The following is a 27,439-nucleotide window of genomic DNA, read 5'->3' as shown; positions in this document are numbered from 1 at the left end:
ATTACTTAAGATTTAACAGTTGAAATGACTATACGGCCTTAATTTAAAGCAGCAAAAATTATTTTACAGTGTAGGCTAATAAGATCTTTTCTATATTTTTTTCTCAGCCTTTTTCTTGGTTGCTTTTATAAACAGACAACCATTTATTTAACAGTGCCTTTTATAAAAGAGACTATAATATAACTAAAAATTACCATTATGTAGAATATTTTTGTACTTCACTTTTATTTGTTCCCATGTTCTCGTGTGGTGACTCTGACATTACAATGAACAAAGTAATTATGCAATTATTAAAATACAAATAGGCTAATAAGTGATAAAAACATCTAACATGGCCACTTCTTACGGATTTAAATTGTCCGCTACTTTTTGCCAGCCCTCTCTCCTGGCTTTTGCAGACTTTGAGGTGTTCCCTGGCGTTTTGATTAAACATTCAAATTCCGAATAAACTTCGACTATTAGTTCTTGCTCTGTGGAGGAGAAAAACTGTGCGCGCTCTTTGGCCACGCTGAACAGCCAATAGCAGCGTTGCTGATCAATGTTTCTACTATCCCCTTTTAAACCAGCGCATGAACGCGCAATTATCTCAGATAACTCAATCCAGCGATACTAATCATACCCGGCAAGTGTGTTAGAAGAACCGAGTTAGCCAGATCATGATTAGCACGATGATATCATCTAAGATGTGTCATTTGATCTCGGATGTAGGCTAATAAGCAACGTACGAAGAACGAGCCCCAGATGACAACGTAGTCAAAACAACCCGTTCACACGGATCCGCGAAAACGACCAAAAACGCTGCATTATGCTGTCAGGCCAGTAGATGGCGATTTCTTTGTAAAGAAACATTATGCGCCTAGACCTGGGGCCCGTTCTTCGTACGTCGCTAACTCGGTTAGCTGGATTTGATTGTTGGCTATTTGGCATGATCTTGGATTGTTTGGTTCTTCGACGCTCATCCTGGACTTGCTGTCATAGCAACAGGTGCGCAATCTTAAACCTGCTCGGGAGCAGGCTTATTTAATGTTAACAGGATTAGATCCCGGCTTCATAAACGGAGCTGATAGGAAGTCCAGCGCAGCGCGATAGTGCACTTTCTGAGATATATACTTTTTTAGTGCCAGCCGCATGAACGCGCTATACTAATCATATCCGGCAGGTGTGTTCGTAGAACCTAATTAGCCAGATCATGATTAGCACGATGATATCATCTTGGATGTGTAATTTGACCTCAGATGTTTTAAGCAACGTACGAAGAACGGACCCCAGAACACGTAATAGTAAAAAACAGCCCTTTTGTTTCTTTGTTTTAATTTAGGGGCCTTTACACAACACCATTTTCAACTGAAAACAGAAGACTTTTTATGTGTTTTCGCTGTTCTTTTACACGACAATGGCGTTTTGGGTGCCTGAAAACACAAACTTCTGAAAATTGGTTTCAAACATGAAATGTGAAAACGGTGACATCATGCACATATGTATTGCATGTTCAGTCTATAGGCGCATATTATAGTGTTTCTAAACAAAAACATTCAACATAACAGCACAGTTCTGTAACACTTTTATCAGTGATATACAGTATAATATGTCATCAGGGTATTTCTTTTTTGGTAGTTGTTTTCTTTACACACATGCATTTTCGAAGTTGTAAACAAAACAAAGATTATTGGAGTATATTTTACAAGAAAATACTATTTCAGTCTATGTCTACTTGTAGTTTCTTTGTAATTAATTGAGAAATTTACTAGCAATAGCAGATTTGTTTTTCTTCTGTGGACTAAAAAAACCCAATAAGCATGACAAAATTCATCAGTATATTCAAAGAATAGCATTTGTCTCAAGACTGACAGCCACTTTCTGTCAGTGCCGTTGCGAAGCTCTTCAGCTTGTCGCATTTCTCCTGCAGAGGAGATCCAGCACCGCATTCAGACTCAGCCGGCCAGCGCTCGACCCACGTGTCTTTACCCAGCGTATACACATACCTGAGAGGGAAACCGTGAGCGAATAGTCAAATACAGACCCTAACATGTACATTTCCAGTGCTATTACGCTACTCGCCTGTTGGACGTGCTCCCCGCTTGCCAAACATCAGCGATCGGCCCAATGATCAGATAGTCCTGACCCTCTCTCAAACCAAGCCCTGTCCTACAGCTCGCATGAGAGATGAACATTCGTCTTTCCTTCTCGATCAGACCTTCTTCTGTCCCTACACAAACAGAAATGTATGGAGGTACATGAGGTTAGATAAGACTCTACACTCTTAAAAATAACGGTTCTTTATTGGCATCTGTGATTCCGTGAACAACCTTTAACATCCATGGAACCTTTCCGTTATAGTGGAAAAGGGTTCTTAAAATGTTCTTAAAATCAAGATTTTGTAAAAGGGCATTATAGGTCCACTTTAAGAGTGTAGTAGACGTACCCTCTTTGATAACCTGCACGATCTCCATCTCGTACTGGTCATAGTGGCTCTGGCTGGCGCTGATCAGTTTGACCCTGTAGGCTGAAGAAAAGACACATTTATTGAGAAGATGGTGACATCACGACGTGTCCCCCCCCCCCAAAAAGAAAATTTTACCATGATGTAATCCATTGCACACAGCATCCTTCCTCTGTTCTTTCCCAAAAGACAAGGAGTCTTCTTTCACTACACAACAGTCACCTATGAAAGAAAGTTTTAAAACTGGTTAGAGTTGAGAAGTTGATTGAAAACATAAAGATAGTCCTGCTGAACTGACCCTGTGAGCAGCGGCACACGTCGTCTTTGCAGATCTGATCGAGCTGCTGTTGGTCTTCAGGAGGAGAGTAGAATCTGCTACAACGCTTATCTGACAGAACAAAGACCGTAATCACGATCACACCGTTAGTTTCCTAATAAGTCATGGGAACGAATTCTTAATAATCTATTTTTCACGTCTTGTGCGGGAATCCAAAGCATTCATCAGATTAAACGGGTTTTCAAATTGGGGTTCGTGAGCCACAAGGGAAGGGCTAGATAATTTGATTACCTTTTTATCAAAGTTAAGATGTAACTCTATAAGTACATGTAGTTAATTAATATTACTCAGTACGTATTTGAGTAAGTACAATGTAACTACACCACCTTAAAATAAAGTGTAACCAAATGTGGTGCTCAAGTTAAAAGAAGCTCAACTTTTAACAAACACTTGTTATAGACATTGTTTTCTCTTCATTCCACTGCCCTACCTCTCACTGCACTCTGTGTGAATAGCAAGGCGTTTGAGTTATTCATGCCAGTAGCAGAAACAATGTGAGATGAGTTCAGTGGCCAAGTTTAATACTTAAAGGCACACTATGCAGTTTCCGTTTTTCTCAAACAGCGACCCCTAGAGTCACTGTGGCGTACTTGTATTTAACGTTACTGTCGTAAATACCACTCACGCAGAGCCGTCTCTGCACTCTTCCGACCGAGCTTTCTTCGTTTTCTTCGTCAACTCTGCCATGATTCACGTCTGAAATGCGTGCTAGTGTCTTCCATAGAGGCTGCTTCATATGTTGTTGATGTATGTGACGTTGTGCCGTAAAGCAAGTCGTGATTCTAGCGAGATTTGACGGGGCGCCACCGCTCAAACTTGCATTGCTGGTTTTGCCTTTAATGGTGTTGATTAGTAGTATAACTTCACAAACCTTTGTGTGTACGAACCTTTGTTGTAGTACTGGTAAACTGTGACAGTGGAAGGCTGAAGGAGCCCCACTTTAAATTTCTGATGCAGTCTGAATGAGATCATGTCTGTCTCAGTACTGGACACCTGTAGACAAATACAAAGACAAATATTCAATGTTGCCTTCATTTACATCATGTTTAACAAGTGTGAACTTTTAGGGTGATTGTTGGGTTACCTTAAACAAGTGAATTATGAGGGATCCTCTGTCACTCAGGTTGTCCACCACTTGGAAGTTGTTAATGTAGCGGTCTACTGAATTTTTAAGCTAGAAAAAAAAATCAATCCTGACATTATCACTTCTATAACCTAATGATTTGCCTTCCTGCATACATTCTACCTGCCTACATAGTTAGCATCCTAACTGTCAAGGGGACAGATTTGAAGTGCTTTTCATAGTCAGAAACTGCATGCAACACGAATAGACTCAACTCACAATTGATTCCAATAGAGTTCAGCGTTAGCATGTTACTAAGCTAAAAACACAATACCCTTGGCATAAAAATACAAAGCACACACAAATATTGGGTAGAAAAGCCCAGTGTTGAATGAAAAAAATCATGATATTTTTAATCAACATCAACTTATTTTCATGATTTTTTCAACCATCTTGGATGTAGCTTGTCGCAATGCATTATGGGATTGCATTATCCATGATAGATACATGTAATCCTGCCAAATTTGGCCAAAGTTAGAGCTTTCATGTCTGGAGTGCAGATGTGATGCCTCCAAATGTTGTCTTGGTAGGCTACAACACAGCTAGCTACATGATTAGCTGTTATCGCTAATGTAATGCCACATTATGTCACAAGTTTTGTCTTACCAACTCTAAATCTGAGTTTTCAGGCTCAAAGCCGGTGGGCAGGCCGATGTCCAGAATAACCATCCTCACTTGGCGTCCCTCCAGAGCCCTTTGGGGGTGCAAAGCAGAGAATTGTGGGAACCACAATAATATATCCTAGAAAAATATAAGATTTCAAACTGCATACAAGCGCTTACCTCACGTGGATATTGAGTCTGTAGGACTTTTCTACATCCGGTGGGTTTTTTCTAAAATGGACCAGAGAGCATCTTAATTAAAACTTGTCCGCTATATGTGTACAGTGTAAAAAAAAAAAAGTTAGCTATGGTTACCAGAACTTTACCGTTAAAAAAAAGTTTAGCGACATTTCGAGTTTTACAGATTTAATGTATATTTACACAGTAAACAAATATTTCATTAACTGATATAATGCCTTTAACACTTTATTTTAGTATTCTTATGCTGCCTTCACATGCTAATCAGAATTATCGTAAATACGAGTTTCCAAGTTAAAAATTGGACATGAACGCACTCTCAAGTCGTATTTACCACTGGGAAGCTTGGCGATAATTTTGATACCCAAGTTTCATAAACTTAAAACATGGCGGAGGGGACCGAACTACTGCTGTCGTGGCTGGTTTTCTTTATTACTTTTTTTCACAACAGATACATAGCCTTGTCTTGTTGTTAAAGTAGTGCATATTTACATATATGAATAATCATTTGAAGCATATTGATGTTCCCTATCGTCCGGTCACTACGACGTACGTGGACCCAGTTTGCCCGGCGCCCCCCCAAGTTTCGGGTCATCCACTCCAATACAGTGAGAGCAGCCGATGCCCATGTCTTGCGTGTGGAGATCGCAGTCCTACTGGCGAAGGACGCGATAGAGCCGGTCCCTCCAGCCGATATGAGGTTAGGGCACTACAGTCCCTATTTCATTGTACCCAAGAAAGGTGGTGGGTTACGACCGTTCTTGGACCTGCGAGTTTTGAATCGGAGCCTTCACAAGCTACCGTTCAAAATGCTCACGCAGAAACCAAGTCCCCAAGATTGGTTTGCAGCGATCGACCTGAAGGACGCGTACTTTCATGTCTCGATTCTTCCTCGACACAGGCCGTTTCTGCGCTTTGAGTGGATGAGTGGATGCCATCGCCTTGGCTTACCAAACTCAAGGCATGCCCTGTCCGCTCAGGTTGCATGCACACTCCACGAGAGGCGTTGCATCCTCCTGGGCGCTGGCACGTGGCTCCTCGCTAACAGATATCTGTAGAGCTGTGGGCTGGGCGATACCTAACACGTTCGCTAGATACTATAGCCTACGTGTAGAGCCCGTGTCCTCCCGTGTTCTCACCCTAAACGGGTGGAAGCACTGAGAGTACCGGCTCTGTCGGCTTGCTACACCCTACTGTGCATCCTTATTGCTCCAGAGTCAAACCTGTTGAGTCCTCCAACACCCTCGCCCCGGACATGGCGGAGTGTCCGGTGCCAGGCCTTTATCCACTGAATCCTTGAGAACCGGGTCTAGGCTGGGTCCCATATGTGTGACCCTACGGGGATCCCATATGTGTATATTCTCCACGGCTGCTCCTAAACGGAAGCCCGTGTCTTCCCTTGGGCTAAGTCACCCACTATTCATATGCAGTACAACCCTCGGGTTAGTCCATATGTCTATTCCCACATAACTCTCCTTAAGAATGTGACTCCCGCAGCATTCCCCTCCCTCAGATCGGGCACGCTTTCCCAGTGTTATCCAATCATCTCACTGTATGGGTTATCACGGAACAACAGTGACGGATACTCTCGGTGTAAGCCCTCTCCTATCGTCCTTCCAGGCAAGAAGGTGTGGAGGCTTACACAGGGCGCTGGATGGGGTGCAGCAGCTGTGGCGCTTTGGTAGGGATTCCTATTCGTCGTTCACCACGACGTACGTCGTAGTGACCGGACGATAGGGAACGTCTCGGTTTCATATCGTACGTCCCGTCGCCACATCTGCTGCTACCCGCCGGGGCGACCAGCTTTTTCAGGCTGGGCTCCTCAGCAAAAAACTGAAGTGCAATCGCACCAGCTGCTCGTTAAATACCCGCGCTGCGAGGCTGCACAGCTGATGCAAATGATTGCACACCAATGTGTATTGGCTTGTTTTAGGTTCACTCGAAGTAGATTGGCCTCTCTAGCAAGATTCCTATTCGTCGTTCACCACGATGTACGTCTCCGTTCCCTCCCTCAGGGAACAAGAGTTACCATATGTAACCGAGACGTTTTATACACAGCGAAAATAGCCTGTATTTGACCAAAATTCCAGAATTGCAACCAAGCTGACTATAGATAATGCAGTGAATGTTTATGGTTGTCAATAAATGGGACGCTAAATATAAGTTTGGCTTTAATAAGATTTTCCCAATAAATAGGCAAGAATAAACCTGGTGTCCTCCATGATTCCTGTTCTTTCCGACAACAAAGCACTTGAATGCGACGAGCTCGTAAATACAACTTAAGAAGTGGGAAGATGGAAATTTCCGATAGCACGTGATGACAGCATTAATGCATGTCACTACATGTACTTAATATAGTAATAAAATTAATTATGCATAATTAATTTTGACTTTCTATCTCAGAACAAAAAATTCAGCTCAATTGTGACTCCCCACCCCACACAATTCTGACTTTAGAACTCACAGTTGCGCGTTTATATCTCACAGCTATGAGAAATGGAAAAATTATCAGAATTTTGAGATAAACTGATTAGAGAACATACCATTAGTCTCAGCGATGGAGACGTCCAGCTGAAAGCCGTTACACGTGCTGTTCTCGTACACATCAGGAAGCTGGTGGTACACAGTCACTACCTGAGACACATAAAATGCAACAGAGAAAAGATTGTAACTAAATTACGTCTTGGTTTTATATTTTAATAATTCAATACTTTGGTGTAGATGTGGGCATTTAGCACCTCCAAAATTCCCTTGCCCTTCCCAGAAGCCACCACTGTAAATTCCTGATCAAGAGGTACCTGCAAGAGATAATGATGGTGAGTAGCGTAGTTATTGTACAGGGCCTTTGTGTTGGTGAAGAAGTCATGCAACCCTGGTGTAGTTATTTTAATATAGCCTACGTTTAGCACTTTAGCTTTTAACTTCTGCCAACTGTATTTAGGCTTCAAAATTCATATCTTTTTTCATTTATCTTGATGAACTAAACATGTGAGAATCATAAATGTTTGTTGGTCACCAAGCTTTTTTTCTGCAATAATCCAAACGCCAGTGGAAAAATCCTATTGGGTTTTTGTCGGGGAAACCAGGGTGACTGGGACAGGAAGAGCACTGTATATTTGTGCGAGAGTGAAGGGAATTTGTGCTAGCTGAAATATTTGTGCAGTATAATAACACCATATATATTTACAAAAACATACAGTTGTAATCAAAACTATTCACACTGTAAATCAGGATTATTGGCAAAATGTACAGACTATCAGCTGTTTGCAATGAACAAATCAAACAAAATTGAAATAGCTCAACACAAATGTTTCAAGTGGTTTCCCCAAATTTAATTGAAAATGACACTTTTAATGACTTCTACAGTCTGAAAATTATTCAACCCCTGAATAGAATCCCTCACTACAGCACAAATCTGCAAAACAGTTGTTGTCTCAAGCACGTCTGATGCAACTATTCAAGGGTTTCATTAGTTGGACCAGGTGTGCTTGAGCTAGAACACATGAAAAATCTGAACTGGCTAGGTTTGTTGAGTGTCACGTTTGACTGCATGTTCGAAATCAAAAGAATGGTCCAAAAAGTTAAGAGACGATATTGTCGCCCTTCACAAACAGGATACAAAAAGGTTGCGAAGGCACAAAATGTTTTTAGTGACACAGTTGGAAGCATAGTTCGCAAGTTCAAGCATAGTCCGCCCACGGTGCCGGGAGCAGGAGCTCATTTGCATTTAAAGGAACAGACACAAAAACGGTGCGTTTTTGCTCACCCTCAAAAAGTGACAACTTTAACATGCTATATAAAAATATCTGTGGGGTATTTTGAGCTAAAACTTCACATACACATTCAGAGGACGTCAAAGACTTACTTTACATCTTGTGAAAAGGGCATTATACCACCCCTTTAAGCATGGTGGTGCTCTGCGGCTGCTTTATATCCTCTGGCACTGGAAACCTTTCTTGAACCCCATAGATTACCCCACAGAAAATCTCTGGTGGGATTTGAAGAAGGCTAGTAACATGCAAACCCAAGAATATTACTGAACTGGAGGCCGTTGCTCATGAGGAATGGGCTAAGATTCCTCAGAACCGCTGCCAGAAGCTGGTGTCTGGATATAGTATCTCATTTGCAGCAGGTCATTACAGCAAAAGGGTGTTCTACTAAGAACTAAAGATGCGTGCCATGAAGGAGTTGATTAATTATTAGACTGCAGAAGTCATTAAAAGTTGCATTTTCAGTTGAATTTGGGGGAACCACACAAATTGTTGAGTTGAACTATAATTACGTTTGTTTGATTTGTTCATTGTAAACAGCTGAAAGGCTGTAAATTTTGCCAATAAACCTGATTTGCAATGAGGGTTGATTCATTTTGATTAAAACTGTAAAGGAGAGTTTGAAAGATATACTATCGCACCCGTGAAGATCGGGCCACGTAAGCAACTTCGGGATTGAAGGTCCAGCGTACGTCACTGCGACCGGGAACACTGAGCTGCACCAATAAATTGAGGTCAGTAGGAGGAGGGCTCTTCATGAGGTACTCAGAGAGGGCCTGTAGCACTACCATAGTAGACTGATGGGAGAAAAACAGTCATTATATGAATAACCATGTACCTTAAATACAAATGTAAGACAATAAGTAAAGGTTTACACATGGTTTTTACCTGAGTAGAGCCGTACCCTCCCCCAATGCCCCGCTTCTCGCTCAGCCATTGAAAGGGGCCGGCTGCTTCTTCCATGTGGCCACTTTTGATAAGCGCTAACAATGCGTAGCCTGTAGCTTCCAGTGTGAAGAAATAATTATCAGAGTCAGGCCAGTGGGTACGATCTGTAGACAAAATAAAGAAAGATGAGAAAGACAAGCCCACACAAAGTAACATATTTTATATTTTTGTTTTCAAAAGCTATGTACCAGGTGATGCTAATTTTAGCAACATGCTCTTCATGCAGCCGTGGTTGGAGACTGCTAAGGCGTAGCATGCTATAGCCGCTGTGTACGGCCTCGACAGCCGGGGGAAATGCTCTCTTATATAAATCGCTGCTTTTCTGGACTCGTCCTGCAATGATAGAATGTAGAAAATACAATTAGCATCATTGAATATTCAATTTCAGTTTTCTGGTTTACCCAGAAGTACAACATGAATCAGTGTTGTACCTTTGTCTATTTACTTATATTTATTTAAGGGGGTTACTTCAGGAACTCAAGATGCTGAATGCTTTCTGATTGGCGGAGGTCCCTTCAGAATTGAGGGGAGTGTACATTTAATGGCATACTTATTTCGTTGTAAAATCTGTGTGAAGATGGCAAATATTTTCCTGAAAATGTCCAAATATTCTTAACTTCATTGTATTATCATTTTTGTACAATGTTATTTAATGTTTTTTACTTAATTTTTTAATTAAATAAAATTATTTAAAGGAGCTGTATGTAAGAAATGTATTTCAATTAATCATAAAATGGCCCTGATATGTCACTAGACATTAAGAAATCATGTTCATTTCAAATACTTATATCACTGACAACAGTAGTACAGCCAGGATATTGTCATTTAAAAAGTGAAGTTGCAGCCCTCAACTGATGTTGTCATGTTGTGTTTTGGCCTGCCCTGATGCCCCACCCTCCACCTATCTACCAATCACGAAGTCAGTAGTGTTTCGGCATCCGGGTTGCCAGCTCAGCTCTAGTTACCACAGCTGCAGCTACAAACGTTCGTGCTGGATCCTGCAGCCTATCTGGCAACCTCGAGTCAGGGGGGAGGGGGAGGGGATACACCGCTCTACAGTAATTTGAAAGTGATTGCAGTACCAGTTTTGGCCACAATCTTACATACGGCTCCTTTAATTTAGCTATTGTATTAATTATTATTATTGTATAATTTAATTTAGTTTTTGTTCTAATTATTACATTTAAATATTTTTTCTAATTATTTAATTCAATTATTGTATTCATTATTATTATTGTATAATTTAATTTAGCTTTTGTATTAATTATGAAATTTAGATATTGTTCTAATTTTTAATTCAGATATTGTCATACTTATTTAGTTTAGCTTTTGTATTAATTATTTAATTAGCTATTGTATTAATTATTATTATTGTATATTTGAATATTGTATAATTGTATAGAATATTGTATAGTATATTGTATAATTGAATCTAGCTTTTGTACTAATTACACTAATAATACAATTTTTATACTTTTCTAATTATTTAATTTGGCTATTGTATTAATTATTTTTATTGTATAATTTAGTTTAGCTTTTTTCTACTAATTATGAAATTTAGGTATTTTTCTAATTATTTAATTCAGCTATTGTTTCAATAATGTAATGTAACTACTGTTTAATTCCGATGTTTTTATCCGTGTTAAAGAGTGAGGTTACCTGTATGTCAAGGCCTGGCTCTTGGCAGGTAACAGCGTTTTGTGCCTCTGCCAAAGCAATGAGCACGAATGCAGTCAGAGACACTCTGGATTCAGAGCCCCGCAGGCCTCCCTGCATCACAAAACATGTGTTAGCTAGTACTGTGAGAAAGCATTCAGATGACAGTGGTCCCCTTTTATAGATGATCATGAAACTAGTGCAATCACAGTTATAAATTCTCACCGTCATACTGGTGTCGTAGACAGGATTGTTCTCCTGAAAAGATCCATCTGGACGCTGTTTATTCTTGAGAAGGTACAGCAGAGGGCCACACAGATGCTTCTCATTGACACTGATAAACGAGTGTGCCATGGAGAACACCTTTACCACATATGCAGTGACCCTGAGGTGGACATAACAAAGACACATTAACTGTACAAGGAAACATTCAATATAGTGCTGTAGTTTAAGCGAAGTGCTAGCATGAATACCATGTGCTTGTGCCTTCTTTGGCGTAGGGAGGGTACGAGTCATCCGTTTTACGATAATTAAGTTGATTTTCGTAACCTATAAATAAAAAATAACAGAATATAAATAATCGATCTTAATCATATCTGAAAGAATGCAGTTCATCCCTGTTTGTCTCTCATTGCACCTCTTTGAATGTATTTGATGGCCTCTTCTCTGCGACCTACTCCCACAACGTCCCATTTTGCACTGCGGTCCAAGTAATGGGCTGCAATGAGGGGCAGTGTGATGGTGGCCAGGTTCTGCTCCACACACCCGCCGGGCATGCGGATCAGTGATGCCAGCGAGTCATCCTGAATGGAGTTATCAATGCTGTCTGCCAGCAAATCACCTGAAGAAAACACATACAGATCAGTACAAAACTGGGTCAAGAATTTCCCAGCTTTGTTCATTCGCATAAATGTCCATTATGTAATTGAGTGTTAATACCATTTCATAATATCATGAATATTGCTTAATAAAATGCCAAACCTCTGACATTGACAAATGTCTCCGGCAGAGATTTTGGTACAACGGCGTCCAGCTGCATCTTCTCCACTTCTATCATCTGTCTCCCAGCTGAGACGAAGGAAATATTTAATCATTTATTATAACAAAAATATATAAATGAAATCATGAATAATGAATAAATTATTGAAATGAACATATACATTTTAATAATATAACATATACTTTTCATGCATCAAAACCCATTTATACTGTGTAAAACTTAAAAAATGAAGCGTGATCTTTTGAGTTCTAGATAATTATACAATGTATATATCACACACACACATATACTGTATATATATATATGGTAGATATTCTAAGACCCATTTATATTGTGTTACACTGCTACTGTAACAATTTTTTAAAAAGCGTGATTTTACAAAGGCAAGAATTTAAGTTAATTAAATGGGGGTTTTTTTTGTGTTTTTGCATTGATCATGAATAATCTCATGATTTCCAACCATTCTTACCACTGTCTCCATTCTGAATGGGGTTCAACACAAAACTCCTCACTTTAATTGTCTGGATGCCTTCTACCTAAAACACAAGATATAGCATCATGTCCCAGACAGTTACTAAAAACGTGTACGAACATCTAACAAATATCTAATATAAAATATGTTCAATATTAAGCAGGATTTAGTAACTTACTACCACACGTAGATTCTTCCTCACTGCATCTTGCCCCATGAAGGAGGCCGCAATGGCTGTGACCTTTAGGGGGAGCTGTCCTGTTTTGAGGGGGATGATAGTGTATGTAATGAGCTTGGAGGAGCTGGCCTGCACCGAAACCTGCTGTCTGTGAGGTCCGCTAAATGCCACACTACACATGTCCTCTGTCTTATCCAGGATCACCATTACCTGCAAACAGACGGTTGTTCAGATCAGGTCACAGAGACGATAGAGTGGGATTGTTGGATGATGGTGTGAATCCAACCTCCAGTTTTGAGTTCCTGTAGTTGTGGACCACAGCTTTGATTTGCACATGTTCATTTCTGGACACTGAGTGAGGCAACCGCAGGTCTATGAAGAACTGCTTCCACGCTCGCACGTTATAAGGTTCAGCTACACAGAAACCTGCGAGAGGTTCACAAACCAGGAATAATCTCATTCACAGGGACATTTTCACATTCATTCTCAGAAATGTCTGATATGTAACATGAAAAACTAAATAATAATTATTAAAATATTCTTAGTTCATTATGAAATACTTCATATGTAGCATTAAAAGCTAAACAGTAATTATTAAAATATTCATAATTCATATGCAGAAACGTGTTATTGATAAATAATTCATAATTAATTTGACATGTAGCATTAAAAGTTAAATAACTATTAGTAGAATATTTGTAAATTATATGCAGAAATGTTTGACAGAATTGAAATCTAAATAGTTTTATTAATAAAATACTCATAATAAATTGGCATATAGCATTAAAAGCTAAAATAATTATTAAAATATGAATAATTCACATGCAGAAATGCTTTACATGTAGCATTAAAGCCTAAATAATTATTAATAAAATATCCTTAATTAATTTGACTCGTAGCATTAAAAGCTAAATAATAATTATTAAAATATTTTTAATTCTTATGAAGAAATGGTTGGCACGTAGCATTAAAAGTGAAATAATACTTTTTTTAAATATTCATAATTTGTGTGCAGAAATGCTAGGCATGTAGCATTGAAAGCTAAACATTATTATATTCATAGTTCATATGCAAAAACGCTTGACAGGTACCATTAATAGTTAAGCAATTATTAAAATATCACATTCATATGCAGAAACATTTGATATGTTTATGTTGCATTAAAAACTAAATAATAATAATTATTATTGATAATATATCCATAATTCATATGCAGAAATGCTTGTCTTGTAGCATTAAAAGCTAAATATTAATTATTAATATATTCCAAATTCATGTGCAGAAATGGCTCATATAGCTTTAAAATCTAATAAAAAATATCATAATTCATATCTTTTCATTGTAATTATTCAGCTATCACTATGGCAGATCTAAAACCATATAAAGGAGCTCTGCCCAGACAAACAGATGATCTTCAGACTCTTTACCCTTCTCTGTTGAGGCACTGACGGCCAGAAACCCCCACTGAGTGATACTGTCAGGAAGAACCGTGTCCATTGAAAACACAGCCAGCCTGGAGTAACAAACACTTCATCAGTGAACATGATAAAAGTGGGACTTCTTCACTGAGTCTAAGTCAAACTCTTACCCATCAGACTTGGGTACGCTGGGCAGTCTGATGTCAGTCCACAGCCACGACTCAAAGAACTTGGTGCGCACGTAAATGTCTTCTATGTCAGCTAACTCATCTTCATCGAACTCTTGCTCCTCCTCCTCCTCCTCCTCCTCCACTACCTCCTCTTTCATCCTTTCAACATGACTGTCCTTGCGTGCTGACACCCCAAGTCTTGGGCCGGAAGATTGGAGGACGACAGATCGGGATACCTCAACACGATCTGAAAAGGTAAAATAATCCAAGGCACGTCCACGATTAAGAAGGCGGCCGATGGTGGGTGTAGGGGTGGTGGTGGGTGTAGGGGTGGTCGTCGGGGGCCTGGTAACGACACCAAGCTCCTCCCCTCTGTACTGTGCGCAACAGTGGAGGAAAGCTAACACGCAGCTCCAGTCCTCGGTGATGTACAGGGAGCGGCGGTAGCACGAATAGGGCATGGGAATCTCCCGCATGCCGTCCACACAACATCTCTGCAGGAGCTCGTCAGAATATACCTTCTCTGAGAGAAAAGAACGTGTTAAGGCAGGGTGCATTAGCTCGACTCGCTCATTTTGGCTAGCGCTTTTGCTAACACTTTCATATTGCGGAGCATATTCTCTAACAAACTCTAAAATACCAAACTTTTTAAAGACTTCTGATGCACAGCGACTCACCCAGCTGCTCTCTGAGCTGCAGTTTGGCAGCAGAACGTCTTCTTCTAGATTTACTGGAGCAATCTGTTCCAAACAAACCAAAAGAAATACACTCTTAAAAATAAAGGTTCTTTATTGGCATCTATGGTTCCGTGAAGAACCTTTAACATCCATGGAAACTTTCCATTCCACTAAAGGTTCTTGATAGTGGAAAAAGGTTCTTTAAAATGTTCTTCACTCTAAGAAAAAAATGGTTTTAAGAACTGACCACTGAAAGGTTCTTTGGGGAACCAAAAATGGTTCTTCTATGGCATCGCTGTGAAACCATGGCGAATGGGACGTGGATGCTGAAGGTCAAGATCACCCTAGAGAGCATCTCAACGTAATACCAATGATATTTGATATTATTGCCATAATGTTACTTTGCCATTAACCTGCAATACATTACTGTGTTAAAGTTCCCCTGTAGTCAATAATTATCCCTTAAAACTCATCTTTGATCACCAAAATAATATATTTGAAAGTTTTTTTCCTTGAAAAAAATTCTTCATGCCTTAAAATGGTTTGAATGTAACTCTACACCTTGAATATGCAAATGAGCCCCGCCTCCACTCACTCACTCACACCAGCTCAGAGATCCACTCGTTGACAATCATACGCTGACCTGACTGGTTACAAGATAGTTTGTGACGTCAGAAACACCAGCGATTTCAAACCGTGTTTTGGGTTCACTGGAGATTTAAGGAGAAAATACTCAGCTATGAAGCTGACTTATGAATTTGCACATGGTTTGTCTTAAAGCATTTTAAAAACACCACATAGACATTTAAACAACATTAAAAGCTTGATTTCCACCACAGGGGGACTTTAACCATAGGCAGGATTTTTGAAAGGCTGCATAACAACTGTTGCCTAAAAATGGGATATATTTGTCCTGTATTTTTGATTAGACATTTGGTTGCACTTTATTTCACTGTACATGGACTTATGTGTAAAGTGTACCTTAGACTTACCTAAGAAAGTACAGGTTAATATAAGGCAACTACATTGTTTAAGGTTAGTACACAGTTATTGCAATTACTATAATAAGTACATAGTATGTACATGGGGAACAGGACTGTAAAATAGTTAAGAAATTAAAAGTTTGCCATTTTTGTGCAATTTTGTGTTGTTGCCATCCTCATTATCTTTGCCTAATTCTGAAGCTTTGGACTTGTTTTATAAATATAACCGTTCAATGTCAGTAGTATTTGAAAGAAAGTTATACTTTAATTCATCAAGGAAGCATTAAATTGATCAAAAGTGGCAGTTAATACATTTAAAATGCTGCAAAAGATTAATATTTCAAATAAATGCTGTTCTTTTGAACTTTCTATTCTAGAATCCTGAACAAAAATGTATTATAAAAAAGCACAAAATATTAAGCAACACTGATCATAATAATGAGCATCAAAACCGCATATTAGAATGATTCTGAAGGATCATGTGACACTGAAGACTGGAGTAATGATGCTTTGATCACAGGAATAAATTACATTTTACAATATATTCAAATACAAAATAGTTATTTTCAACTGTAAATATATTTCACAATATTACTGTTTTACTGTATTTTTTGATCAAATGACCGCAGCTGTGATGAACATAAGAGACTTTAAAAAACTTTAAATATGTTCCAATCTTTGAATGGTAGTGTAATGACATTTATTCTAGTCTAATTGATTAGATGTTAATGCTGTGTGTGTGAAGGACCTTTTTTGTAGTCAGTGGAACTTCCTGTGCTGGAATAAAACATCAGTCCTGCATCACTGAAAACACCCATATTATTCTTGCCTCCTCCTGAGGTGCAGCCCATATCGCCCTGTCCCACCACCTCCCACACCTGAGTGAAAGAGTCATGAGTGTCAGTGACGCCCTGGAGAAGGTTCTGGAGAGTACAGTGAAAATAACGTCGTAACTCACCTTCTTCTGCGTCAGGCGGTTTTTACTCAACAGAAAGATGGCGTTATCCACCGCAACCAGGCTGACCTTTGCTCCCGGGTCACCTTTCACTTCAAATTTAAAGCTGCTGCCTGGTGAGTAGGAATTGAGTTTTTCTCCCTCCACTGATCCTACACTGAGCTAACACAATCATAAAAACACTCAAATAAAAGAATGCACTCATAAATAAACGAATGCAAGCCACTATTATGGCATTAAACTTATATGGTTGTTTTGGGGGGACAAAGTAACCTCTTAAAGGTGCACTGTGTAATTTTTAGCGGGATCTAGTGGTGAGATTGCGAATTGCAACCAACAGAAGTTACGGTGGCCAACAGGAAAAGATCTTGTAGCCAGTTAAATAATGAGGTTTCTTTACAAAGAAAAATGAAGATATTAGGTTTACTTAATTATTCAGTAAAACAATATGTTATTGCGAATATTATTGTTACTTGTTCATCATTGTGTTAGTGTTTTATTCGCTGACTTTAGCTAGCTTCTTTGCATGAAGAACAACATAGTGACGAAACGCGTTTGTCCGTTTAGGGCTCCTGTAGAAACATGTCGATGTAAGAGGATCCGTGGTGTTTGTTGATAGAAATGGCTCATTCTAAGGTTATAAAAACATAACGGTTCATTAAATAAGGTTTGTATACACCCCTGACAACATAGTTATGTATATGATATTGCATTTCTGTCAACAGATCCCCCTAAATATTACACAATGCACTTTTAAGTGGTTTAAAAGCCAGAAGCAGAATTACTTACATTATTGAAAAATAGGCGTTAAGTGCTAGAATCATGCAATGTTAATAATTTCTTATGGACGCCACATGAACTCACCGAACCTACACACCGGTCCTCCACATCAACAAACACAGAGTCTGCCACCACTTCCGCATTAGACATCCATGGCAAAATGTAGTACGCCACAATGCGAAAGGCAGGTAGCATTTCTGTGGTAACCAGCAGAGGAATGTTTATGACAGCCAGGTCTTTGACATTCATTCTCCCAGCATGGATTATATTTCCCTTGCTTAACACCTATAGAAACAATTGTAAGTGTAATCAATACCAAGATTGCAGTCATTTTCATCCCAAAATGCCCCAATACTCACGGCATACGTCAGATGCTCCACAAACTTTTTTTGATTTGGTGGGGATTTGATGTACGCTTCGACGTTGAGTCTGTCGCCCACCACCACTCGATTGTGACCCACTGAGATATGCAGGAAGTTCCTGTTGCCGGAATGAGGGGAATATGGCTCCACACGCACTTCTAAAACAGCCTGCTGTTCTGGTTTCAGAGAAGGATTCGCTGTCTCCACCTGTACATGAATACGTCAATCATGACAAGTCTCTGGGTAGTTTTGGCAGGTTAATAAATATGGCAATGTTAATGTATTTTGTCTTGGTGGACTAGATCTGCTACGCTTCTTCAGAGTAAGTATGGACTTGCTTCTTCTAATAGATACACAAACATGCTACTGCAAGCAAGCAAGATATGCTGCTGCTGCATAAATAGACATGCATAAATCTAGGCAGGTGGAGCTGGGGGAGGTGGAGGGGTTCAGAGGACTGCAGGACTAGCTTACAGCAAACACTGAACCAGACTATTTAAATGTTGAGCAAGCAATTTCATTGGCTGCAGGATCAGCAAAGGCCAATCGGCTTGTGCCATGCAGTAATGATGTGATGGCTTGCTATATATATTTACACACATTCAGCTTACAGTTAAAAACAATTTGTATATTGTTTCTATTGTGCATGTATGTTTTTTCTGTGAGTGACTTACTTTCAGTATCTGTGATTTACCAAATGAGCTGGCCGTGTTAGGCATGTTGATGTGGACTTGGATGATGCCGCTGTGAACACTGATTGGGCTTTCAAGAAAGCTGATTTTAACAGGAATATTAGGGGCTGGAGAGCCGTCATGGTTACTCACTGCAACCTAAGCAACAAAATACAAACTAATTTGTAGTAATGCTACCGTCATGTGCTAAAATCAACAATCCTATCATAAAATCAGATTAAAGGGATAGTTCACCCAAAAATGACAATTTTGTCATCATTTACTCAGCGCCTAATATCTTTTTAGAAGGAAGCTAAAAAATATATATAAAAAAGGCAAAATTGACAAAAACACATAAAATTACTAAAACTTAAAATAAAATAAAAAACGTGAAAATATAAAAATAAAACCTTTTCAAAATAATAATAGACACCATATTGCTTGTATTATGTATATATAGTTCCCAAGGAATTTCTAATTTTAAGTTTTTTTTATATATACAGTGTGTGTGTGTGTGTGGGGGGGGGGGGGGGGGGGGGGGGTATTAACATGCCTAAGACTTTTGCACAGTACTGTATATTACTGTATATATACACTGTATATTTTTGTAAAAAAAACTGAAATGAAAGAAGTTAACTAAAATGACTAAAACTGAAATAACAATAAATTAAAGCCAAATATATATATATATATATATATATAAAAATTAAAACTGCTATTGAGTTCTTTTTAGAGCCTGACAGCCCGTGTTCACCGTCCAGAGTAAGGAACAGAGCAGCTTGGGCATTCTGCTCAATCAAACATGTATGAAATGACATGAAGGGTGAACTATCCCAGTAAACGTCGCAACAGAAAGTAAATTACCGTCATGCCAAATGGCAGGCCATGTTTGAAATACTTTGGTGTGTCCCTGATGGACAGCATGTAGGGTGATATTACTATTTTAATGCCGGATATCTCTGCTTCCACAAGGTCGCTACCTGAGAAGAAAGTCTTAAGACGTAAGAGTGTTTTCAGAGAAGAAAACTCAATAATGAGGCAAACGCTGATATTTACTGATTTCCCCACCTGAGCTGGTCATTACTGACGCTTTGACGTACACAGAAGACCCCACTAGGCTGTTTGTGTCAGGATAGACACTCTTTATCTCCTCCATAGTCAAACTAACAATTCCTCCTTTCAGCTGCAATTTATAAAGCATAGATTTTTTATAAATTGATACAAAAGTCTCTTTCTACAAAGCTGATTTAATGTTTAAGATACTTGAAGTGAATTTAATTTTTTCTTGTTTAACCACTTACATCATTCAGTTGCTTCATAGATGTGAGTCTCTTCTTCTCACCATTTATTTCAATACCAAACAACACATATGCAACACCTTGCACTGGTTCACCATAAAGATACCTGGAAAAAATATTCACAGATATTCACTTAAAAGGTTTTTGGACACTTATGAATGTTGAATTCAATACGTCACTGTTCAAAAATCTGGGATCAGTAAGATTTTGTAATGCTTTTGAAAAAAGTCTCTTATTCTCACCAAGGCTGCATTTATTCAATAAAAATATGGTAAAACATTGTGAAATATTACAACAGTTTGATTCACACACCTGGCTGTTACTTCTACTTCCAGCTTATCTGCATCTAGACCGAGATGGGACGTCTTTGGAGTCAAAGTGACATTAAACGCTGGGAGCACTTGGGAGCAAGAAGAAATGGCGTTAACCCACCGACAGAGGGAAATAAATAAGAATCTGAAGATTATATGAATTGCTTACCATATTTCTTTACTTCAAACTCCCTGCTGAAAATGCTCTCTTTTCCCTGATCAAACTTTGCAACAACTTTCCACTTGCCCTCTCTGGAAAATCAAAAAGATCAGCAGCTACATGAGCACAGGGTAAATCAAAATGTATTATAATTATATTAATATATAATGTTAAATATAAATTACATTATTTTATGATCTTAAATTTTTATTAAATATCTAGGCTATATATATAAATATAGATAATTACATTTAAACACACAAACTATACTAATTGTGTAATTATACTATAAACCACAAATGAACAGTTCTGTATGCATACTTGACTACAGTGGAGAGGAGGTAGGTGTCAGATAGTATCCCATCTATTGCTTTGGCTCTGGAAATACCATGTACTGCAATACCATCTGGATTCTGAAACATGAGCCAATTGAGCCATAAAACATTGTTGCAGAAAAATAAACTGTTGCCTTGCAAACTGTAATGATGCTTATGTCAATGCCAGCGACAATCACCTGAATCTCAAGAGATATGGTTCTCTCAGAAGCACGGAATTCTGAATCAGATACAAAAGCCCTGGAACGCACTGGAAAATTCCGGAATGATCAAGGAAAACAAAAAAGGATTGAACAATGCACTAATAATAGGTATTATCAATGTGCTCAACAGCATGTGAGATCTGACCTGCATCTCCAGGGTTGTAAACAGGTTTATCAGTCTGAATGAAGATGTGTCCAGTGCGGAACGACACTGTTATTACTCTTTCTGCACGATGGAAGTGGCCGAACTGAGCAACCAGCTTCACATATTTCTTCTTTCCATCTGGACGTAGCACATTTGGATCAATCTGGCAAAAACCGTATTTTATTACATTTAGGTTCAGCATGCAACTTGAGCAATGTCTCAAACAAGTGAGAACTTTAACCAACCAAGTTTAAACCAATCAAGATCAAATACATTAATGCATACCCTTGTGAAAAAGAAGTGTACTTAATTGTATTGAAAGCGTACTTTTTGTGTGCTTAAAATAATAAAAGTAGTGCTGTCAAACGATTAAAATATTTAATCGCGATTAATCGCATTAATGTCATAGTTAACTCGCGATTAATCGCACATTTTTATCTATTCTAAATGTCTCTTGATTTATTTTTGTCCCATTATTTTTTTCTCATTTTAATGCTCTTATCAACATGAAAAAAGCGGATTGGCTTGCTTTGTGCAGATTTTTTTATTATTGAAAACAACATTGGCAATACTGTGTTCAATTTCACACTAACATTCTCACTTGGAGCAAATAATCTCTCACACAATGTAACACTGTCCATCAATAAAAGGGTGAAAGAAATCCTGACGAGGTCCTGATATTGACGAGGGTTTGGAGAATTCGCATCAGCTGTGTGTGTGTGTGTGTGTGTGTGTGTGTGTGTGTGTGTGTGTGGCCATCATCAAGTGGTGTTTCAGACTGGACGTACTGCGATGATGATAGCTCAGTTCACAACGACAAAACAAACAGATCACTTTGGTCTAGTCAATGGAACCATTTGGCAACTTTTTAAAAGTAAACTTTCCATTCAGAATCTTATTGGCATCCATTTCGGCGTCTCGCGCTCGTCATCCACTCAAAACGTAACGTTAACCTACTATTTGGCCGGCTCGCAAGCCCAAACAAGTGTGTGCGCGTGCCTGCTGTTTTGTTTCCGGTCTAGCTAGATCCGCTTGCGCTTTGGTCGACGAAGCAACAAAACGTCCTCGCGCGGCGCAAGCCATTGAAATGAATGGGTTTCATAGAGCAGCGCCGCGCATGCCGCGTCCTGTTGCAAAAGCATGTGAAAAAAACTACAAAGTTTGCTAGGCTAAAAAGACCGTTAATCTCGCGATAAAAAAATTGATCGCGTTAAAATGGGTTTGCGTTAACGCCGTTAATAACGCGTTAACTGACAGCCCTAAATAAAAGTATACTTTTTAAAAAGTGCACTTGCAGATAATATAATATAATTAAAATTAAAGACCACTTAAGTGTACTTAAATGGAATACACTTTCATGACAATATTTATAAACATTTAAGTGCACTTTTTAAACATGCACGTTGTAATAATGTCTAATTAAGTTTTACTTGAAGAAAGTACACTTTCTTCACAATATTTCTAAACACACTTAAGTGTACTTTTTAAAAATGCACTTTGTAATAATGTCTAATTAAGTTTTACTTGAAGAAAGTACACTTTCCTCACAATATTTCTAAACACACTTAAGTGCATGTTTTAAAAAATGCACTTTTTAATAATGTCTACTTAAGTTTTACTTAAACATTTTAAATAATTATGATTTTATAGTGTTTTAAAGTTATTAAAGTTAAAGTTATAAGTTATTAAAGGAAATGTATTTTGATGTATTGACTAATATACTAAATAAAATAAGAACTTTAATGGAAAACATGGAAAATAATTGATTTTAATTACAACTCAGGTGTGTTGTCCAAAAATAATTTGATAATGTATTATAAATATGTTTAGTCTATAATATATACTTGTGCATTAATGCACTTGAAATTTTTCCAATACATTTGCTTGTACATTATAATCAAGTACAACATACTGTTGACATTTGTGTCTGTTTTATACATAATATTTGACAATAAAATGTAATTTATGAGAGGAGTCTTAGCATAATAGTAATGTGTTGTACTTTACAACTGTGAACAGAATACTTTCAATATCATTATGTTGTTCTTAGTCAATTAAACACACATTTAATTGTAATCAGACTACACTACACTGAACAAAAATATTGATTTTTAGTTAGGTGAAAGAGTCAAGTTTTGTGAATTTAGGCTACAGAGTCTAACAACACAATGAGTTAGAACAACTTCACTAACTATCCCTATAGCTTTAATGCTTTGAATCTTTTCCACCTGTGCATTTACATATGCCCCTATAATCACCATGTATTTTACAGGTAACAAACCAAAGGAAGAAGGCTGCAGCATTGCTGTGTCAACCGTGGTAAATAGCCTACAGGAACATCCTTCATGAAGATAGCTATGTGCGAGCTTAAAATTCAAGATTACCTTTCCCAATTTGCATGGGTCTTGGGTTTGCATGGGTCATTTATCTATATTTGTGTAATTGATAAGTTATGTTTAATTCCCTGTAAAGTAGCAATACAAATGTTCTCTATTTTTAATCACTTTAAGCCCAGTGTCAGTGAAGATGGTGTGGTCAGTGGAATCCTGGTGTTTGTGGGAAATAGAGGGAACCTTGCCCAGCACTATGATGTGACCCTGATGACTGAGGTAATTCATCACACATTCATCAACAGTTAGCAGTCAAAAGTTTACGTACGCTTTGCAGAATAAACTGCTTCATCAGGGTAGTACTAAATAAAAAGAGAACATATACATTTTTGTGATCCCTTGTATTGCTAAAATTATTAACATTTTGCAGATACTGCAAGGTGTATATAAACTTTAAAGCGCAACTGTATATCTATCAATTTCATTCATTTGAGCCAAATATAATAATGGACTGGATCTGTTTTATAAACAAATGTTTTCCTTCTATTTTTTTCTTCTTTTTTTTTCTTTTTTTCCTCAAGGTATTTTTTCTGACTTTTCTGCCTCTTTGGAACATTTCCATTCACATTTACTCTGGAGAGCTTCTGGGACATTGACATAAACAGCACCTTCCAACAACTTCAAAAAAATTGGTGACATGATTTTGGTTTTCTTGTTTTTGTGCCTTTTGGATTTCTTCAGTTTTTGTTTTGTTTTTAGACAAACTTATATTCACTATAATGCTGGAGTAAGCATTTTGTCCTGTTTAATGTTGGTGCTATGTAAAGTGTGCTATGTTAATATTAGTTTATGTATTAGCCAACATGATCTAACAATGAGCTTTTTTTTTTTTACAGTATTTATTAATCTTTGTTAATATTAGTTAATTAAAATATAGTTTAAGTTAGTTAATACAATTTATAGTCATTGTTCATGTGAGTTCACAGTGCATTAGCTAATTTTAATACACAACTTTTGAATATAATAATGCATTATTAAATGTTGAAATTAACATTAACTAAGACTAATAAATGCTTAAAGTATTATTCATTCTTAGTTCATGTTAACTGAAGTAGTTAACTAATAATACCTTTTTGTAAAGCATTACCCGTTTGAATCTTAGTGTTGTACATGGAATGATACTTTTCTTCACATTTTGTTTGTATTAATTCATGGGTTGTGTGTTTGAGGTACTGTGTGTTTGCTTCTAAAATGATGTGTGTACTGGTAATCCCTAGGTTATGGGGACCAAATTACCCCAAAAGTATAGTAATACCAGTAAATTACATGGAAACAATCTTATAAATCCATACAGAATGATGTTTTCTGAAAATGTAAAAATGCTAAATGTTTTCTGTGATGTTTAGGTTTAGGTTTAGGTACCTTTGTATGAGGGAGAAAATGATTGTGCATAATAAGCATCATTGTCCTCCAGACTCTTTATAAATGAGTTAAAGGGATAGTTCACTTTAAAATGAAAATTCTGTCATCATACTCGCCCTCAAAAGTTGTTTCAAACCTGTATGAATTTATTTCTTCTGCTGAGGAAGATAAAGGAAGATATTTAAAAAAATGTCTGTAACCAAACAGTTAACTGGTCCCATTGACTTCCATAGTATTTTTTTTTCCTACTATGGAAGTCAATGGGACCAGTTAACTGGTTGGTTACTGACATTCTTCGAAATATCATCTTTTGTGTTCAGCAGAAGAAATAAATTCATACAGGTTTGAAACAACTTGAGGGCGAGTATGATGACAGAATTTTCATTTTAAAGTGAACTATCCCTTTAAGGTGTTGTAACTGTTTATGTATAGTGTTTCTTTGGGGTTTTTTTGTGCATCAACAGAAAGGTTTTTATGTATTTATTTTAGAGATTTTGTCAGTAAATGTACGTAGAGGGTTTTAAATTGAATTTGTGTTGATTGTAACTAGGTTAAGATTTTTTTTATTCAAATTTGAAATAAATTGCTACTTTATTATTTTTTTAATTACAAATGTATTTAATTATATAATAGTGTACATGTATAAAGTATATTTTAGTCCACATTAATTGCTTGTCAGTATATTTGGAAGTACACTTTTATCATATTTCAAAGTTCAAATAAAAATGTATTAAAGTCCCACTTAAGTTGTTCCAAAAAAGCACTCTTAATTTTTCAACTAATTGCATTTAATTTGAGCTTAATCTGTGATACATTTGAAATCAATTACATGCAATACGTTTGTCGAAAACATTACACTTAATTCACATTTAAATGTATTGTTAACTGACATTAAAGTATATTTTAGTTCACATGAATTGCTTGTCAGTTCATTAAACTACACTTTAACTATATTTTAAATATATTTTAAATACACTGAAAGTACTCATTAAATATGTATTAAAGTCCCATTTATGTTTAAAAAAAGCATTCAAAAGTTCAACTAATTGCATTTAATATGAACTTAATTTGTGATACATTTGAAATTAAATACAAATAAAATGCACTTAAGCGGTGAAAACATTACATTTAATTCACACTTAAGTGTATTGTTAACTGACATTAAAGTACATTTTAGTTCACATTAATTGCTTGTCAGTGCATTGAGAAGTGCACTTTAAATCAATTTTAAAGACACTAGAAGCAATTATGAAAGTAAATATAAAGTTGTATTAAAGTCCCAAAATCACTCTTAATGACAACTTATTGCATTTTATTTCAACTTAATATGTGATATATTTCAAATCAATTATACTTGATGTGCATTCAGACCGGTGAAAACATTGCATTTGAGTTACACTTAAGTGTATACATTTAAAGTATATTATTTGTATAATAAGTACACTTTATAAAAGTACACTAAAGTGCTTTTTTTTTCCACAAGGGTAAATTCACCTCAATGGTCTTGAGGGCGCTGTAGTTGTTGTCTGATTTGAGGATAACTGAGTCCCGCCAATAGACAGTTTCGGAGACTGGATAGTCATAGACCTGGATATTGACTTTTAGTAACCGGGACAGATTCTGGCCCTCTAGAAGGATGTTCTGTTTTGTTCCAGGCCTCATCTTTGCTGGAGCTAGAATAGAAAACCTAAACCAAAACATACACATCCAAGCACACATAACTTCGATGGGAAACATGTTTTCAATTTTCAAATTAAGATATATTTTAAATGATTTTGTTTTTGTGGTAAAAATGTCAAAGTAGTCTGACCTAAAAGAAAAGAAATTGAATAGCCTGACGTTCAAAAATAATATTTATAAACTAAAAAAAGAAAAGAAGTGTGTTACAGTGTGTGTTAACCAACTCTAAGGTCAGAGGACAGTTGTGTAGGCTACTTACGTCGGAGACGGGTCAATAACCGGCTCACTGTCAACACAGAACACACTCATTTACAGATAAGCCCTACTTGATTTTACATACAACAAAAATCAATACTGAGAATTTTATATACATTAAAGTTTTTCAAAAAATTATCTCAGAAGCACAAAATACACAACACAAAAAAAAGATATAGACTACATACGGTATTCGCATATTAGGTCCCCAAACTGTCCTCTTGCTGTTCAATTGACAAGATAAACACACTTTAAATCAACTTCGTCAAGACAAGGAGAACATTTACACATTATTAAACGTTATTAATATAAAATTAAACGCACTGTCTTTGAGTGGAAGCCTGGCCATCGGAGATGTGACAGAGCAAAGTCGTCCATAACAGCAGTGGAAGGAGCATATCGTCCTTAGGACTGAGTCATAAAATGTCCGAAACATCAGCGAGAGAGCTGTAATAATACCTCAAAATCCCTCCCACTAAACCAGACCACCGCTATCTTCAAACTTTGAGAAACTCTTGTGTAATGTTTGCTTTATTCTGAGCAGCAGACAACATACACAT

The 27,439-nt window shown here is 37.4% G+C and overlaps 1 pseudogene across 1 annotated transcript; it reads right to left on the bottom strand.

Moving 5' to 3' along the window:
* Positions 1-1,546: 1,546 nt before the first annotated feature.
* On the bottom strand, positions 1,547-27,320 carry LOC311085456 (complement C3-like; annotated as a pseudogene). The gene is made up of 42 exons (XR_014609596.1): positions 27,204-27,320; positions 27,068-27,103; positions 26,884-26,910; positions 26,439-26,631; positions 21,193-21,355; positions 21,024-21,094; positions 20,831-20,922; positions 20,519-20,601; positions 20,351-20,438; positions 20,042-20,144; positions 19,809-19,923; positions 19,605-19,720; positions 18,744-18,899; positions 18,067-18,276; positions 17,792-17,992; positions 16,931-17,089; positions 16,721-16,850; positions 14,990-15,052; positions 14,313-14,835; positions 14,152-14,237; positions 13,011-13,150; positions 12,725-12,934; positions 12,544-12,610; positions 12,056-12,142; positions 11,712-11,915; positions 11,548-11,623; positions 11,300-11,459; positions 11,078-11,188; positions 9,607-9,751; positions 9,359-9,522; positions 9,112-9,267; positions 7,439-7,498; positions 7,244-7,334; positions 4,683-4,733; positions 4,507-4,594; positions 3,862-3,951; positions 3,665-3,770; positions 2,739-2,828; positions 2,579-2,662; positions 2,423-2,503; positions 2,059-2,206; positions 1,547-1,982 (listed from the first exon to the last, which is right to left on the bottom strand). The product of XR_014609596.1 is annotated as a complement C3-like (transcript).
* Positions 27,321-27,439: the final 119 nt, after the last annotated feature.

The sequence above is a fragment of the Abramis brama genome (assembly GCF_963993115.1).
Source record: "Abramis brama genome assembly, chromosome: 6".
In the NCBI taxonomy this organism is placed as follows: Eukaryota; Metazoa; Chordata; class Actinopteri; order Cypriniformes; family Leuciscidae; genus Abramis; species Abramis brama.
Note: the sequence above shows the minus strand (reverse complement) of the source record. Positions and strands in the feature narration are given on the sequence as shown.